Raw genomic sequence first — 17352 nt, 5'->3', positions numbered from 1 at the left:
TGCTATGTGACACCCTGCATCACTGTAAAGGAAGGTCCTCATCAGACATATTCCCAGGACTTTGGACTTCCCAGCCTCCAAAACTGTAAGAAATATATTTCATTTCTTCGTAAATTACCCAGTTTCAGGTATTTTGTTATAAGCAACAGAAATGGGCTAATACACTTGGACCTCTTTTGAAGGTATGTGATTCTATTCTGGGCTTCCCTCAGCTTGTTTTAAAGCCACTGTCGTCAGAATGCTCATTTAGTACTGACTCTCTCCATTCTGAGGTAGGGGTCAGGGAAGCTTAAAAAGTAATGGAGAGCTGACATTAGGTTGAAGGGAAATGTATAGGTCGGTGGTAGGTTCTTATGGCTTCTCTTTGGAGAAGAGAATTCCATCCACCTAGCTACTCAACTGGTGCTGATGCCTGGGAGAGAGCAATATGATCCAAAAAATTTCTTCAAGTTACTTAGAGAAAATATAATGAATGGAACTTGGATCTGGGGGTAGTTGAATCATCCTTTTACTCCTCTTTTCATTCTGTGACAGACGTGCAGAACTCTAGGTTAGAAAGTCTGAGTTTTGTCTGAAGAAATGATGAGGCATAATCAATACATTCCGAAGTTTCTCAGTATGTGAGTGTGTTCCACTCAGATGGGACTTGCAGAGCTGTTAGGTGCAGGATTGTAGTAATTAATCAAGAAGTATAAGCAGAGAATGAATACACACAGTCACACACACACACACACACACACACACACACACACGAGGTCATCAAAAATTTCACAGAAAGATTCATATTATATTTTATTTCCATTTTCCACACATATATAGTTTGATTCTGCTTTCTTATCATTGCCCAGGGATAATCCTGAAATGTTAGCTATCAAATCAGAATCAAAGATAGGCTGAGGTCAGAGAAGCCAGGTATAATCAATGTTAAACTCATTAAATGGAGTATAAGGGGAAAAGCTGCTATGATCATTAGACAAGAAATCCAGGTTAAAAAAAAAAAGAGTTAGTTCATGATCCCACCCCTTTGCTGTTCTGAAAGGCAGGGATTATAGAGATTGCTATTTATTAACATTTAGTGATATGTTTTATCTTTGTGCTTGGGATCTTTATATTAAGATCATCTCATAAATGATAGAGGAGTTTTCAAGACATGCATCAGTGAAACTCCTCCTACATGTGATTACGTCTGAATCTTTTATATCCCTTTATGTGCATAAACATAAAGGGTTATTAAGGTGACTCAGTCTGCAGATGCCTAGGCTGGACAGTCAGCCCTGCTTCTTTCTATTCTTCATCCTTACCATGCTCACTCCTCCTCTGATGCCTTCATCCCTGCTAGCCTCACCCCAGCTCTGCTCCTCCTCCTCTTTAAAAATCTAAATCATAGATTTCCTTCAAGACTCAGTTGAGAGGGTCCGGTCAAGACAGCAGAATAGACAGTCCCCAGCATTACTCTCTCCCACAAATCAACCAATTTACAACTATAAAAAAAGCAATGACAGTCAAGCTGGGGCCACTAGAGCTCAGGGGAAGAGGAGGAGAGACCTATGGAGTGCATGAAGGTGGGAGAAGCCACAATGAGATAAAGAAAAAACCACTCTGACCATTTTGTGCCATGGCCACTTCCAGGCTGGAGCTGCTGAGCACATGAAGCAGGAGCTGGCAAAAGCTGCAGCTGTGTCCTTCTAATGGAGTTGCTTGGAGGTGGCAGGGGAGAAGAGGGTCTTGGTGGCCCCCAGGCCAGCAGTACCACTAACAGGATTCCAGTGGACCCACAAAGTGAGAAGCCACAACAACTGAAAAAAAGGAGCCCCTCAGAGGCCAGTGAGTCATCTCAAGGGACCAGAGCATGGCCAGTCCCATGGGAAGCATTTGGAGCACAGGCAGTGGGAGAGATGGACCCACCAGGGGAACACTCGGGCACAGCAAGGACAGCTAATCCACACCCCAATCAGTGCAGGACCACTCAGAGGAGACTGGTCAGGAATATAGAACTGTAAGGGCTGCAGGTTGATGAAAAGACTCAGGCCCAGATCAGACTTTCCACACAACCCAGGTGCACTGGATCTCTCGAGAGCAGGAAGTACCTATAAAGTCAACTATTAAACCCTGAGCTGCACAAAAAGCCTTCCCTAGGGAATCAGCAGCAAAGCAGCAATTTAGCTCAACCACAGAGCTCACGTATTAGCCCCCACAGGAAGTTCCCCCATTTTAGAAGTAAGCCAAGGACAACAAATTAGTTCCAGTGCAGAGTTTAAGTGGTGGGAACAGCAAATAATCCAATACAGAACTGAAAGAAAAAACACAGTGCCCACAACCAGAGACAAAGTTTCATATTAACTAGTAAAGGTCTCATTTCACCAAAGAATGCCTATAACACCTAGAAGGACTGGAAGTCCCCTGAGCTACCAAGCCAGAAAAGGGGGAGGGCAGGAGGCCTCAGCCATGTGCCCCAACACCCACAACCAGTCCTGTGGATGAGGGCTGAGGGCCTCAGTCACACACCCCTGGCAAGTGCAACCATCCCAGCAACAACCACCCAGCTGCTGCAGGAAAAGTCCCAGGCTCTCCCAAGCTGGGGCAGTGGGGTCAAGGGCCTCGCCCATGCCCCCCCCCCACCCCACATGAGCAACTAGCCCAGCAGCGAACACCCAGACTCCACAGGAGGTGCCTCGGGCTCTCCCGAGCCAGGGCGGTGGGGGGCCAAGGGTCTTGACCATGCACCCCCCATGCTCAACCAGCCCAGTAACGACCAGCAAGCCTTAGCAAGAAGGTCCCAGGGGTTCCTGAGCTGGGGTAGTGGAAGATGAGGGCTATTGCCACATCCCCTTGACATCTGCACCCAGCCTGGCAATGACCAAGCCACTGCTAGAAGCCCTCCGGTCTCCTCTGTGGGAATTTGGGGGGTGCCACAGGCCTCAATCCCACCCCTCCTCCTTCCTCCTTCTTCCATCCCATTTCCTTCCCCTTTCCCCTCTCCCCTCCCTCCCAACTGCTCCACAACATCGTAGAATGTAAAATAATAATAAAATTAAAACAAATACAAAAACAAACAAAAAAGACTCAGTTGATCTCCCAATAATAGTCATGACATGTTAGACCTGGAAATATCCTTAGAGCTCTCCAAAACCCACTCACTCATTTTATAAATGAGAAAACTGAATCTCAGAAAAGGGAAGTGATCTACCTCCTGGTCTTGAAACCCAGGCTACCTGATTCCCAGCTTGGTGTACTCCATACCAGCTCAGGAGGTACCAGTCATAAACCTTTTCCCTTCCACATCTAGAAACATATGAAAAATAGACACTGGAGTCAGAGATAAAAAATATCAGCTTTATTACTGATAAGGCAAGATTGGATAACGTGGCCTGGATCTGTGGTCACAAATGGGCTTCTAAAACCTGCAACTTCTCCCAGCCCACCAACAAATTGGACTGACTTGCCACCAAGACACAGAGCAAAGAAGCCCAAATTCAGAGCATTTAGCACATGGCAGTATTCTAGTGTGGGAATGCAGGTCTGAGCTGCACATACTCAATATTTTTTCCCAGTTTCACCAAACACACAAGTCATTCCTTCTCTTGGGTAGAAAAAACAAGTGGGAGGTAGAATAAAGGCCAGAAGCTCTAGTCAATGTTTATTAAAGGGCGAAAGTTCCTCTTTTATAGACCATGGTTGGAAGGAAGACACGAGAGAGAAAATGGCTCCCTGTAACAATCTTAAATCCCCAGTTAGTTTGTAAGTGACTCAAATCTGGGGCTATGTTTTATCACTAGAGACTGTAAATGAACAATTGCTATTTGTACCTGCCCAACACCTTCTTCCCTTCCTTAAGTAGCAAACTCTGCTTTTCCTTTGAGAAACCACAACTCTTCTCTAAACTCAATACACAGAGTCTTAGTAAAGCTTAGTCCCCCAGCCAGTTCCAGGGGTGGGTATGTGAACCAGTTCAGGCCAAACGGGCACAGCAGGAGATTCAGCGATGGGAAAGTGGCACAAAGTGCACCAGTACGAGTCAAATCTGGGACTTCTGCTGCACTTATTAGGAAAGAAATGTTCCTCTCTTTCTGCTGAGATTGTTAAATCAGGAGAATGTAAACCTAGAGTTGCTGGTAGTCATCTGTCATCATGTGGGAAGAGTCTGCCTAATAATGAAATAAACATAAGGAAAAGCAGGGGTGAAACGAGGGCAATAGAAACGAAGAAACGTGGAAAAATCCTGATGATATCATTGAGTCCCGGTACCCAGTTGTTCTTTAAGCCAGATTGATCCCCCGAATTCTAAACTATGGGAGCCAATTAACTCCTCTCTCCACATAATCTTTTAGCCATTTAGAGTGGAACTTTTATCATAACTAAAGGCTGCTGTTGAAAACACCTTCTCTTTTGACAAGTCTAGAACCATTCCTCTCACTTCTGAGGTTTCCTAGTTCACACTGTCCTTGCCCATCTCAAAATCCATTTAATTTAGCATTGGGGTGAGACAAAGCAGTTTTTTTTTTTACTCTCTTGCTCTCTATTTTCAGTGTGTACATTGCCCTTTCTCAGTTAGTTTGTAAGGACTTAGATACCAGAGAGAACATTTTACTCTTCTCTCCTCACATTGCTAGTAACTCAACAGATTGACTGAGTCAGCCTGCTAAGAGCTGTGTACAGGCCTGACTCACAAACCGCAATCTGAAATTTTAACTTTACCCAGTACAGAGTACACTGATCTAGTAGACCTTAGTATTTATTACTAGTTCTGATAAAATATTTATGTTTCGTTTGCTCATTTTATTGTGGACACAATTATTAGTCTTTTTTTTTTTTTTTTTTTTTTGGTAGATACAGCATTTACTGACTTCAGTAAAGTTTCGAGAGGAGCATATATTTTTGACTAAACACAAATTGATTTTTATTTTGGTACCTACTAATATAAATGTTGTTGCCGAACGGTACTCTTGTGTATATTCCCTACTTTTCTTTTTTTGTTGTTGTTGTTTCTGGTGTATTCTCTATTCTTGGGGTTGAGTAGATGTCTTAGACACCTTTCCACAGGGACATTATTGTGTGTGTGTGTGTATGTTATTTAACTTTTGTCCCTCAGATCTTGTATTTAATAGCTCACAGTTAAACATATTATTCACATTATGCCCTTACAAGTTAATTATTGCTTATTGATTATTCATATATAATGCTTCCATTTTATTGTCCTTTTTAAATTCTTAATCTGGTGTCTAATTCTTTTTTTTTTTTCAATCTTTTCTCCATTTTCATTATTATTGTTTCATTGTCATTTTGTAGTTTATTTCTCCTCTAATCCTTCATCAGTATTTCTTACATGGTCACAGTTCTTCCATACAGATCAGCCAGTTTGCAGCTTTAAAAACATTAAACTCTTTTTTGTTTTTTAGTTTTAAATGTGATAAAATACACATAACATACAATTTACCATCATAACCATTTTAAGTGTACAGTTCATAAGTGTTAAGTATATTCACATTTTTGGGCAACCAGTCTCCAGAACTTTTTCATCTTGAAAAACTAAAACTATCATCATTAATTGACTTCCCATTCCCACCCCTCCAGCCCCTGGCAACTACCATTCTGTTTTCTCTTTCTGTAAGTTTGACTATCCTTAACACATCATATAAATAAAATTATGCAGTATGTCTTTTGGAGATTTGCCTATTTCACTTTGCATTATGTCAGGGTTCATTCATGCTGTAGCATGTGTCACAATTTCTTTCCTTTTCAAGGTAGAATAATAATCCATTGTTTGTATATACCACATTTTGTTTATCCATTCATCCGTTGATGGACATTTAGGTTGCTTACACCTTTTGGCTTTTGTGAATAATGTTGCTATAAACATGGGTGTATAAATACTAAACTTTTGATTAAGCAATTGATTAAGTAGATAAACACTCATAAACGGATAAAATTCTTAGAAATAATGTTATGCAATGTATTAGTTTCAAAATAAATGGAAATATTTAAGGTTACACATTTTAGAAATTCCAAGCTTAATTACAAAAAATGATTGGGAAAATTAATGCTCAAAAATGCTTATAATTCTTACCTGTATATATCAAAATTTACAAATTCACAGACACGACTTTTCACTACACCAGATACTCACATATTCATGACCTGTTTTGATTATATGAAAGTTATGCCCATTTGAACCCTGAGGAAATATGCCTAGGCATTATATATACACAGACACCTACAGTTGCATAAAGTCAAATCGAAAAAGGGAGGGGTTATTCCCAGTTGGGGAGCTCTGAATTATTAGAGCAGATAAGCTTCAGTAATCAAAAGAGGTGTCCTTAGAGAAATTATGGAGGGGATCTTGAGACTCATAGTCAGGTTCCTACAACACTGAGATTAGAATCATGAAAAAAGAGGCCAGAGAAAGGGTGGTCCCAAACCAAGGAATAAAGTTATCAATGGCTGCATTGTCTGGAAGAGCGAACCAAAATGACAAGAACTAGTGTCAAGGAAAATAAGACTCCTAAACAAATACTAGAGTGTCCAAGTCATCACTATTGTTTTGTGATCTCAATTTCAGCCCACCAAACTGTTACCTCCACATTGTTTATTCTATACTTATGTTGACACCTGCTTCTTTTCTTCATTAAGTAATCACAGGATAATACATGCTGATTTAAGGCTTGTTTTTTAAATCTGCAACTCTCTCTTCCTTGCCGCAATAGAGATTATGTCCCTGCTCCTACGTGAGGCAACCCCTATTTCTGTCCTTAAATCCTCCCTTTTTCTGCCATCAAGGGAACCTTATACTATCAACCATCCATCTCATCTCCTGTAACATCAACTTCTTTCTTTCACTGTGACCTTTCTCATCAATATCTGTGCCTCATCAAGTCCCTTCTTTCTTTAAAAATCCTGCTCTAGTCCCCACAACTATTTCCATATACCTCCTTGTCTTTCTCCTCCCACTTATAGATATGCTTCTTTAAAATTTGGTCTATAGTTTTTCTATCCTTTTCCTTATTCCTTAACCCACTCTAATCTGTTCTCTACTCCTCCAACAAAACAGCTCTCTGGAAGTCATCAGTGATTTCCTTGTCACCAACTCAGGTGGACCCTACCCTCCTCATCCTATCTGACCTCTCAGCAGCATTTGACCCTATTAATCTTTTCTCCTTCTTGAAAAATGCTTCCACAAAACCATATTTTCCTGTTCTTCCTTTTATCTGTGTGCTCCATGTTCACAGTCTCTTTTGCAGGTCTAGTCTCTTCTTTCTAGGCACTCAGCGTTGGAGTCCCTCAAGGTTCTACCCTAGTATGTCTTTTTCACTTTATACTCCCCATGCTCATTCCTAAGTGATCTAATCCACAATCATAGTTTCAATTACACTTAAATGCCAATGACTCCCAAATATAATCTCTAGGCTACACCTTGCCTGTAAGATCCACTTGATACTTGTATATCCAGTATGATATCTTGAAAAACCTTTAACTTAACATGTTCACAAATCTATTCTCCCTTCAGTGTCCGTTGTCATTGAATGGTACTATACCTACTCAGTTCCTCACACCAAAAAGTCTAAGTGTTATCCTTGACTCTTCCCTCCTCACCTTCCCTATATTGAATACATCATAAATTTCAGTTAACTTTACTACCTAAATACCTAACCTCCATCAGAATCTCTCCGTGTCTTCTGCCACCATCCTAGACTGATCTCACCCAAAGTACTACATAAATCGTCTTATCTGGTCTTCCTGGACCTTCTCTGGTTCCCCTGTAATACGTGCTCTGAACTGTAGCCGGAGTCCTCTTTTCACAGAGCAAATCTGATCATATTGCCCGTTTCTTAAAAAGCACTGCAGTGACTTTACATGGCTCCTAAGATAAAAACCAAGGTCTGTAATATGGTTGCAAGGCTTCTTATGGTTTGGCCCCTGCCGTACTTTACAGGCTCTTCTCTTACTGTTCCTGGTCTTATTATCAGAGTCTAGTCACACCGATGTGCTCCCTCCTACAATAGGGCTTGTGATGATTCTTAATGTTCATCCCTGGTACTCTTTTGTCTACTTAACTCCTTCTCAAATTTCACACCTCAGAGTAAGTGCCAATTACCCGCCTCATTTTGCTACTTTCTAATATGCCTAAGGTTTCTTTGTTATATGCTCTTATGCGACTTTTATTCCATTTTCATTTGGATTGATAGTTTAGTGAGGACCTTGTAATCTAGTCTTTAATTTTGTATGATTTTTAATTTTTTTCTGTTTTACTTATGTTTTTTTGGTTCATTTATGTTTCTTGTTTTTGTATTTCAGATTCAAAGGTTCTTAAAAAAAATATCTCTAAAAGCTTTTTTGAAGTCCATAAGTGTACTTCAAAAAGCTCATGGAAAAATGGAATTAAAAGGTAAGATGAATATTTCCATGAACTTTTTGAAGCCCTTCTGTGCGTGTGTGTATTTTAATTTGGTTTGGATTATTGTTTTCAATTTTATTTAACTTCATAGTTTTTGGAGATAATTTTTACCATCAAAGATCTTTTCATTCATATTTTTCTGATTTTTTTTTTTACAGTAGTTTTGTATGGATGTGGTCTGCTTTTTCCTATTTTTATTAATTTCATGGACAGGATTCCTAGTTAAGGAATGCTCTTCTGTCAGTTCTGCCCTCCCTCTTCTGTGAAGTTGCTTTTATGAATGGTGGTGTTCGTGCAAGGGAGAGGGGGAGGGGTTGATGTGCCTTGTTTTCCTTTCTTTTCTTCTTATTTTCCTCTTTCCCTACACAGTCTCATCTCTAAAGGATACTGACAATTCTCTATATATCTGGTTCTCCCACAGAAGTATATGAAACTGCCCCTCCGGTCCCACAAAAAAAAAAAAAAAAAAGCTTCTTTTTTACAGTCAGTGCTTTGCACTGCCAAGTCCCAACTTGTGTTCAATATTTTGTTATTTAATATTGAATGTTTGCATTATGGAGATGATTTTATCTGTGCCTCACCTAAGTCCTCTAGTCACATCAATGTTTTTTCAGGGAGATTCTTAAGCCTCTCCTCTTCCATTTTCTGCATTCACAGGCTTAAATTAAAGCAGCAAGTGGGCAGCAAAAGCTCTGCTGAAATTTGTTCTTTTTCTGTCCTTGAGGGTAATTTTAAGGTTGCAGTGTTCGCTGTCACCTAAAAATGCTGAATGCATGGGTTATGTATGCTTTTATAAGTACTCCTTGTTGATTTTATGGGTTTTTGAAAGGAGGGTATGGGGGAGATTCAAAGTCAGGCAGCCATCACCGTTCTCTAAACCTGCTTCACTTGCTTTTAAAAAATAGTTTTATCGCATATGTATGTTTCCCTAAAAGTTATATTGCTTAGTTTTGCTTATGTTAAACTTAATAAAAACACTGTCATACTATATATATTCTTGGAATTGCATTTCTCATTCATCATTTCTAATATTTATCCATGTTGTTTTTATAGCTTTAGTTCATACATTTTACTGCTGTATAGTATTCCATTGTGTGACTCTTTATTATTTATACTACCATTGATGAACATTGATTATTTCTTATTTTTGTTACTGCAATAAGTACTACCATAAAGATTTTTTGTGCATACCTCTTGATGCACATGTACAAGAGCTTCTCCATGGTTGCACTGTCCAATATGGTAGGCACTAGCTACATGTCACTACTGAGCATTTGAAATGGGCAGGTAAGAATTGAAATGCACTTTAAATGTAAAAAAGGCACTTATTTCAAAAACTTAGTGAACAAATAATGTAAAATAATTTTTATATTGATTACCTGCTAAAATGATAATGTACTATATATAATTTAAACTATACGTTATTAAAATTATGGGCTGGCCACTTAGCTCAGTTGGTTGGAGCCCAGTGCTGATAACACCAACGTCAAGGGGTTGTGATCCTCATGCTGGCCAGACACCCCCAAAATAAAATAAAATAAAATGAATACCATCTGTTGCTTTTTACTTTGCTATGTTCTCATATTCAAAATACTCAAAATTCCATATTTGGTCTGCATTTATGGATCATATTATACTCCTACTAGAATTTGCTGCTCTAGGGTATAAACCCAGCAATAGAAATTCTGGATACAATATTATTTGGATGTTCACCCTAATGATAAAACAAAATTAGTTTTCAATAAGATTGAACCAGTTTATATTATCAGCAATACTGTACAAGAATTCTCATTGATTCTCTCCAATACTTAGGATTGACAACTTAATTACTGTCAATCAAATGAGTGCAAAATGGTATCTCATTGTGTTCCCAATTTTCATTTTCTAGATTACAAATGAGATTGAGCACATTTTCATACTTTCAAATTGCCATTCATGTTTCTGTCAACATGAAGTGCCTGTTTTATCTTTCTCCCCTCTCCCTTCCCCACTCTTTTCCACTAGATTTATTTGTGTTTTTCTTAGTGATTTGTAGAAATACATTCTATATTTAAGGCACTAAAACTTTGTCTACTATATATGTTGTAAATATCCTTTCTCTAATTGTGGTTTGTCTTTTCACTTTCTTTATGGTATATTTTTATAAACAAAAATTTTAAATTTTAATGTAGTTGAATTCATCAAACATCATTATTTATGATGTGTTTTTCTTTCTTTCTTTCTTTCTTTTTTTTTTTTTTTTTGTGTGTGTGTGTGTTGAGTCTAAACTGGCCCAGGGTCATAATGATATTCTCCTACAGTTTCTTCTAAAAATGTTTGTTAGAGGATAAACATGAAATTCATAGACATGTAATATATTTTACAAATATTTTTAAATGCAGGTTTATTAATTTCTTCACAGATGTCTTCCACATATTTTACTCTATTTATTCCTAAATACCTTAATAGTTTTCTAGCTATTATGTGTTCTTTTTTAAAATTATGTTTTCTGTTTGTTGGTAGAATGTATAAACACAATTGCATTTTTATGTTGATCATATTGTGAGCCATGTTGATAAACTCTATAATTTGTGCATTCTTTTAGGTTTTCTGTGTAGAAAATCATATTAATTGCTGACACTGGCACTTTTGTTTTATTTTTCTTCATTCATCTTTCTGCATGGGTTAGAAACTCAAATGAAAAGTTGAATAGAAGTGGTGATAATAGTCAGCCTTACATTGTTTCTGATTTTCATCTAAATTTTTCTTCCAATTTCCCATAAAAAAAAAAAAAAGATGTTTGCTGTAAATTTTTGCTAGGGAGCTTATATAAGATTAAGAGGTTCTCTTCTATTCCTACACTGCTAAAATTCTGTGTCATAAAAGTGTGCTTAAGTTTAAAAAAATGTGGACTGTTTCTTCAAATCCTTTTTAAAATAACAACTTTTAGATATATACATCACAAAACATAAAACTCCCTCTATTGAATTGTACAATTCAGTGGTTTGTAGTATATTTACTGAGTTGTGTAACTATCATCATTATCTAATTTTAGAACATTTTCATTACCCCCAAAAGAAACCCTATACCCATTACCAGTCACTACCCATTGGACCCACTGCCCACCCCTTAGCAGCCACTAATCTGCTTTCTGTCTCTATGAATTTGCCTGTTCTCAGCATTTCATATAAATAGCATCATACAATATGTGGTCTTTTGTGACTGGCTTCTTTAAATTATAATGTTTTAAAGTTTATCCATGTTGTAGCATATATCAGTCCTCTATTGCTTTTTATGGCTATATAATATTCCACCTTATGGATATACCACATTATGTTTATCTATTCATTAGTTGATGGATATTTGAGTTACTTCCACTTTTTGGCTATTATGAATAATGCCACTATAAACATTTGTGTACAGTTTTTGTGTGGGCATATATTTTCATTTCTCTTGGGCATATAACTAGGAGTGGGATTGCTGAATCATATGGTAACTCTACATTTAACCATTTGAAGAGCTTCCAATCTGTTTTCCAAAGTAGATGCATCATTTTACATGTTCACCAGCAATCTAAGAGGTTTCCAGTTTCTTCACATCTTTGCTAACACTCATTATTGTCTTTATAAAACTATCATTATTATGGCCATTCTAGCGGATATGAATTTGTATCTCATTGGGGTTTTGATTTGCATTTGCCTAATAACTAATAATGCTATAAAACTTTGCATGTACTTATTGGTTTTTAAAAATATCTTCTTTGAAGAAATCGCTGTTCAGTTCCTTTGTCCATTTTTAAATCGATTTTTTTGCTTTTAATGTTGAGTTGTAAGAGTTGTTTATACATTCTGGACATGTGTTATCAGATACATAATTTATAAACATTTTTCTCATTCTGTGTGTTGCCTTTCACTTTATTGATGCTATCAATTGAAATGATAAGTTTTTAATTTTGGTGAAGTCCAGTTTAACTATTTCTTTCTTTTAACATTGTGCTTTTGGATATCTAAGAAATTATTGCCTCATCCAAAGTCACAATGATTTACTCCTGTGTTTTTATTGAAGGGTTGTATAATTTTAGCTCTTACATTTAGGTCATTGATCTATATTTTTACTTTTGGCCTATCCATGTCTTTGAATTTAAGGTGTGTTTTCTGTAGACAGCATAGAGTTATATCATGTTTTATTTATCTGTTTTATCAATTTCTACATTTTATTTGGGTGTTTAGTCTGTTTGCATTTAATGTAATTACTAATAAGGTGGTTTTTATGTCGACCAATTTGCTATTTGTTTTCTATGTCTTATGTCTTTTTTGTTTCTTCTATTACTGCCTTTCTGAGTTTATGTACATATGCAAACAAGTTTAGAATTGCTATATATTTCTAGTGAATTTAGCCTTTTATTCTATGATAACCTTCTCTATCTTTAATAATGCTTTTTGCCTTAGTCTTTTTAAAAATTTTCTAGTAATATTGCTATCTTAGCTACTGTTTTGCCTGGTACATATTTTTTTCCTGGTATTGATAGTCTATTATTTCAACTGTTCTGGAAAGGGTTTATTTTATGAGATTATTAATATATTAGGAACTGCTATCATCTTATTGTTTATTTCTATTTGAAGTCCTCTTTTTATATTTCCCTCTGATTGTCTCTCTTCCCTGATTAAATTATAGTACAATTATTGCATTTTGCCCTTTTTCGTATTCTAGTCTTTTTTCCTGTAACAGTTTGAAATTTTTACACCAAATAATATTCTTTAAGTGGTTATTAATATTTGTTTCTTCACCCAGCCAGAAGTTAAAAATAATACCTTAATTTCTCTCCCAAACAATACATGGATATTAGTACATTTTAACACCGAGCAATCGTCCTCCCATCCCTGCAAACAACAATAACAATTTGCATGCCATTTTGAAATATTTTATTCTTGCCCATTTTTAAAAAACAATTAATTAGACATGATTAATATTTTATACGTAAAATGCTTTCTTAGATTGATATATATGCTTACTGTCTAATCTGTTCTACATTCTTTCCTTTTGTAAAATCAGCTTTTTCAGGTATAATTTAAAAACAATAAAATGCACACATATTAAGTACACAGTTCAATGATTTTTGATAAATATGTACACCCATTGTTGAAGACACAGTGACGTGCACATGCCCCCACCCTCGCCACCACCAGCTGTGTCAGCAGACACAGACAGCCTTCACTGTCAACTCCTTCAGGTTCTTCTTCAAATGCAGAGAGCCACCTTCCTCCAGCTCACAACCTTCCTTTGTCCATATTCAGTGACCTAGCAAAGCAGGAGTATAAAGGCCCAGACATTTCTGCCTGATGTGGGACACTCTCATGGGTAATACTTGCTCCAATACTTGTCCTCAGGTTGACAGAGGTTTTATGGTGCCTGTGTTTGAGTTCCACAACTTCCACTGCCTATATGGCTAGTCTCTCTCTTTCTTCATAGGTATCGACTCCTAAAAAACAACTTGTGCCCCCAATCCAGCGTCTTCTGGAGAACTCAGTGTGCAACACCTGTGTAATCATTATGATAACCAACAAATAGAACATTTCTAACTCAACAAAAAATTTCTTTTATTCCCCTTCCCAGTCAATACCCATCCTCTCACCCCCACTGGCTCTAGATAATTGCTTTCTATTACTATACATTAGATTTGTGTTTCCTAGAGTTGTATATAAATGGATACATAAAATATGTATAGGTTTGTGTCTGGCTATTTTGATCACCATAATCTTTTAAAGATTCATCCCTGTTACTATTTGTGTCGTTTAATTTCTGTTTTAGTGCCAAACAGTATTCCATTGTATAAATATACCATAATTTGTTTTACCTACTCACCCTTTGATGGACATTTGGGTTGTTTCTAGTTCAATAAAACTACTATGAACGTTCATGTTCAAATCTTTTTATGAACATATGTTTTTCTTCCTCTTGGGTAAATACCTAGAAGTAGAATGGATTATAGGGTAGGTGTCTGTTTATTTAAAAAGCAGAATTATTTTCAAAGTGGTTGTACCATTCTCCAATCTGACAAGCATGTATTTGAGTTCCAGTTGTTCCATATCTTCACCATCACTTAGTATTGTCAGTCGTTTCAATTTTGCCCATTCTAATGAGTGTGTAGTGGCATGCCTTTGTTGTCTTAATTTGCTTTTCCTTGATGATCAATGATTTTGAACATCTCTCATGTGCTTATTGACCCTTTATACATCTTCTTTTGCTAAGTGTTTGAATATTTTTATCCATTTTAAGTAGGCTGTTTATTTTCTTCTAATTGAATTGTAAGAGCATTTACAGATTCTGGATACAAGTCCTTTGTGAGATATATGCATTGTGAATATTTTCTTTATCTGTGGCTTTCCTTGACATTTTTAAACAGTGTTTATTTTAAAAAGCAAAAAGATTAGTTTTGATGCACTTAATTTTATAATTTTATACGGTTTACACTTTTCATGTCCTAAGGAATTTTTGTCTACCCTAAGGTCACAACGATTTTCTTGAAAGTTTTCCTCTAGAATTTTTTTATTTTTAGCTTTTATGTTTTTGTCTATGATCCATTTCAAGCAAATGTTTGTGTATGGTAAGAGGTAAAGATTGAAGTTTAGTTTTTCCCTCAGTTGTTGAAAAGATCTTTCTTTCCCCTCTACTCTTGTGAGCACAGAAATTTATTTAAAAGTTGCCCTGAAATGCTAGTCCCTCAGAGCCACCTCTAGCTGCTATATTATTGAATAATGAATTCCCTATTGGTGAACATTTTAATTGTTCTCAATGTAAGGCTAGAAAATAATGCTGTGTATATACGTATACATACATACCTATAGATATATATATATATATACATATATACACACATACACATTATATATATATATATATGTATACTCACAAAATTATTTCTTTAGGAAAGTTTCTTAGATGAGGCAATGCTGAACCAAAGGATGTCCACATTTAAAATTTTAGTAAATTTTGCCAGATTGCTTCCCAAAAGCTTTGTATCAATTTTTTTTTAAATTAAAAAGTTGTATTTACTTAGAAGCATTCAGAATGTCAACAAAACAGCTGCAGTTTTTTTCCTCACAATTACAGAGTGGTATTCAGTTAACAGAACAACAATTATTTCATATAAGCTGCATCAGAAATAACTGAAGATGAAAAAACGACCATCCGCATATATAACTAATTTGTGCTGTGCGCCAACAAGAACCTGCTTTAAATTTCCAAACCAATTTACAGCCCCCATACTGTACCCAACAAAGTTAGTGGTTACTGAAAACACCACCAGGACAGGGCTATCTAAAGACACATTCGGTAGTGTGTTAACTATACCAAAAAAGACACTGTACAGTTTAAAAACAAATCTTACGTGGCCTTACATTTCAATTTTTTTCTTTAAAAGGAGTGAATTGTGTACAGGGGGGTTAAATGCTTTATAGACAAGAAAAAAAAAAAAAACTGCACCAGAACCAACTTATTCATCATCATCTTTCTCTTCCTCCTCACCTTCTTCATGCTCCTCGTCTTCCTCCTCTTCCTTCTTTTTCTTGCATTTTTCAGCCTTGACACCTCCCTTGTTTGCTGCATCAGGCTTTCCTTTAGCTCGGATATTGTGCAGCAATATCCTTTTCATATTTTTCCTTCAGCTGAGTAGCCTCTTTTGCACAAGGCTGCGTGTCGTCTGCAGCCGTGGTGTCCACATCCCTCCCAGTGCCTTTGCAACATCGCCAGTGGATAGGCCGGGGTGTTCTCCTTTGATTTTGGGGTGATACTCAGAACAGAACAAGAAAAAGGCCAAAGCAGGCCTCTTGGGTGCAATAGGATCCTTGAACTTCTTTTTTGTTTCTCCTTTAGGAGGGATATAGGTTTTCATTTCTCTTTCATAATGGGCCTTGTCTGCCTTTGTCATGTCTTCAAATTTTCCTTTCTCTTTTGCAGACATGGTCTTCCACCTCTCTGAGCACTCCTTAGAAAACTCTGAGAAGTTGACTGAAGCATCTGGGTGCTTCTTCTGGTGCTCCTCCCGACAAGTTTGCACAAAGACTGCATATGATGACATTTTGCCTCTCAGCTTCTTAGGATCTCCTTTGCCCATGTCTAGTTATTTTTCCTCAGTGAGGCACAGAGTTGCCCAGTGCCCGTCTGGCTCTCACTTGTCCTGGCACTGTCTCTATGGAGCTCAATATACTGCAATGGCTGTCTGTATCAACTTATACCAATAGAAATATTGAAGATAAAAAATACTGTGATTCTGGACCAATGGAACAGAATGGAGAATCCAGAAATTAACCCAGATACTTACAGCCAACTGATCTTTGACAGAGATAACAAGAACATACATTGGGGAAAGGGCAGACTTCAATAAATGGTGCTGGGAAAACTGGATTTCCATGTATACAGCAATGAAACTGGACCCGTACCTCTCACCATATACCAAAATCAACTCAAAATGGATTAAAATCTTAAATGCAAGACCTGAAACTATAAAACTCCTAGAAGAAAACATAGAGGATACACTTCAGGATGTAGGACTGGGCAAAGACTTTTTGAATAAGACCTCCAAAGCACAGGCCACAAAAGAAAATATAAACAAATGGGATTATGTCAAACTAAAAAGCTTCTGCACAGCAAAGGAAATAATCAACAGAGTGAAAAGACAATCTACAGAATGGGAGAAAATATTTGCAAACTATATATCCAACAAGGGGTTAACATCCAGAATATACAAGGAACCCAAACAACAGTAAAAAAACCAAATAATCCAATTAAAAAATGGGTAAAGGAGCTGAATAGACATTTCTCAAAGGGAGACATACAGATGGCCAACATGCATGGGAAAAAATGCTCAACATCACTAGTCATCAGGGAAATGCAAATCAAAACCACATTGAGATAACTTCTCACCCCAGTTACACTAGTTATTATCAAAAAGACAGAATAAGAAATGCTGGCAAGGATGTGGAGAA

General features: G+C 36.9%; 1 pseudogene; it reads right to left on the bottom strand.

Moving 5' to 3' along the window:
- Positions 1–15860: 15860 nt before the first annotated feature.
- On the bottom strand, positions 15861–16481 carry LOC134367446 (high mobility group protein B1-like; annotated as a pseudogene).
- Between the last annotated feature and the right edge of the window lie 871 nt (positions 16482–17352).

Source organism: Cynocephalus volans, chromosome X (genome assembly GCF_027409185.1).
Source record: "Cynocephalus volans isolate mCynVol1 chromosome X, mCynVol1.pri, whole genome shotgun sequence".
Classification (NCBI taxonomy): domain Eukaryota; kingdom Metazoa; phylum Chordata; class Mammalia; order Dermoptera; family Cynocephalidae; genus Cynocephalus; species Cynocephalus volans.
Note: the sequence above shows the minus strand (reverse complement) of the source record. Positions and strands in the feature narration are given on the sequence as shown.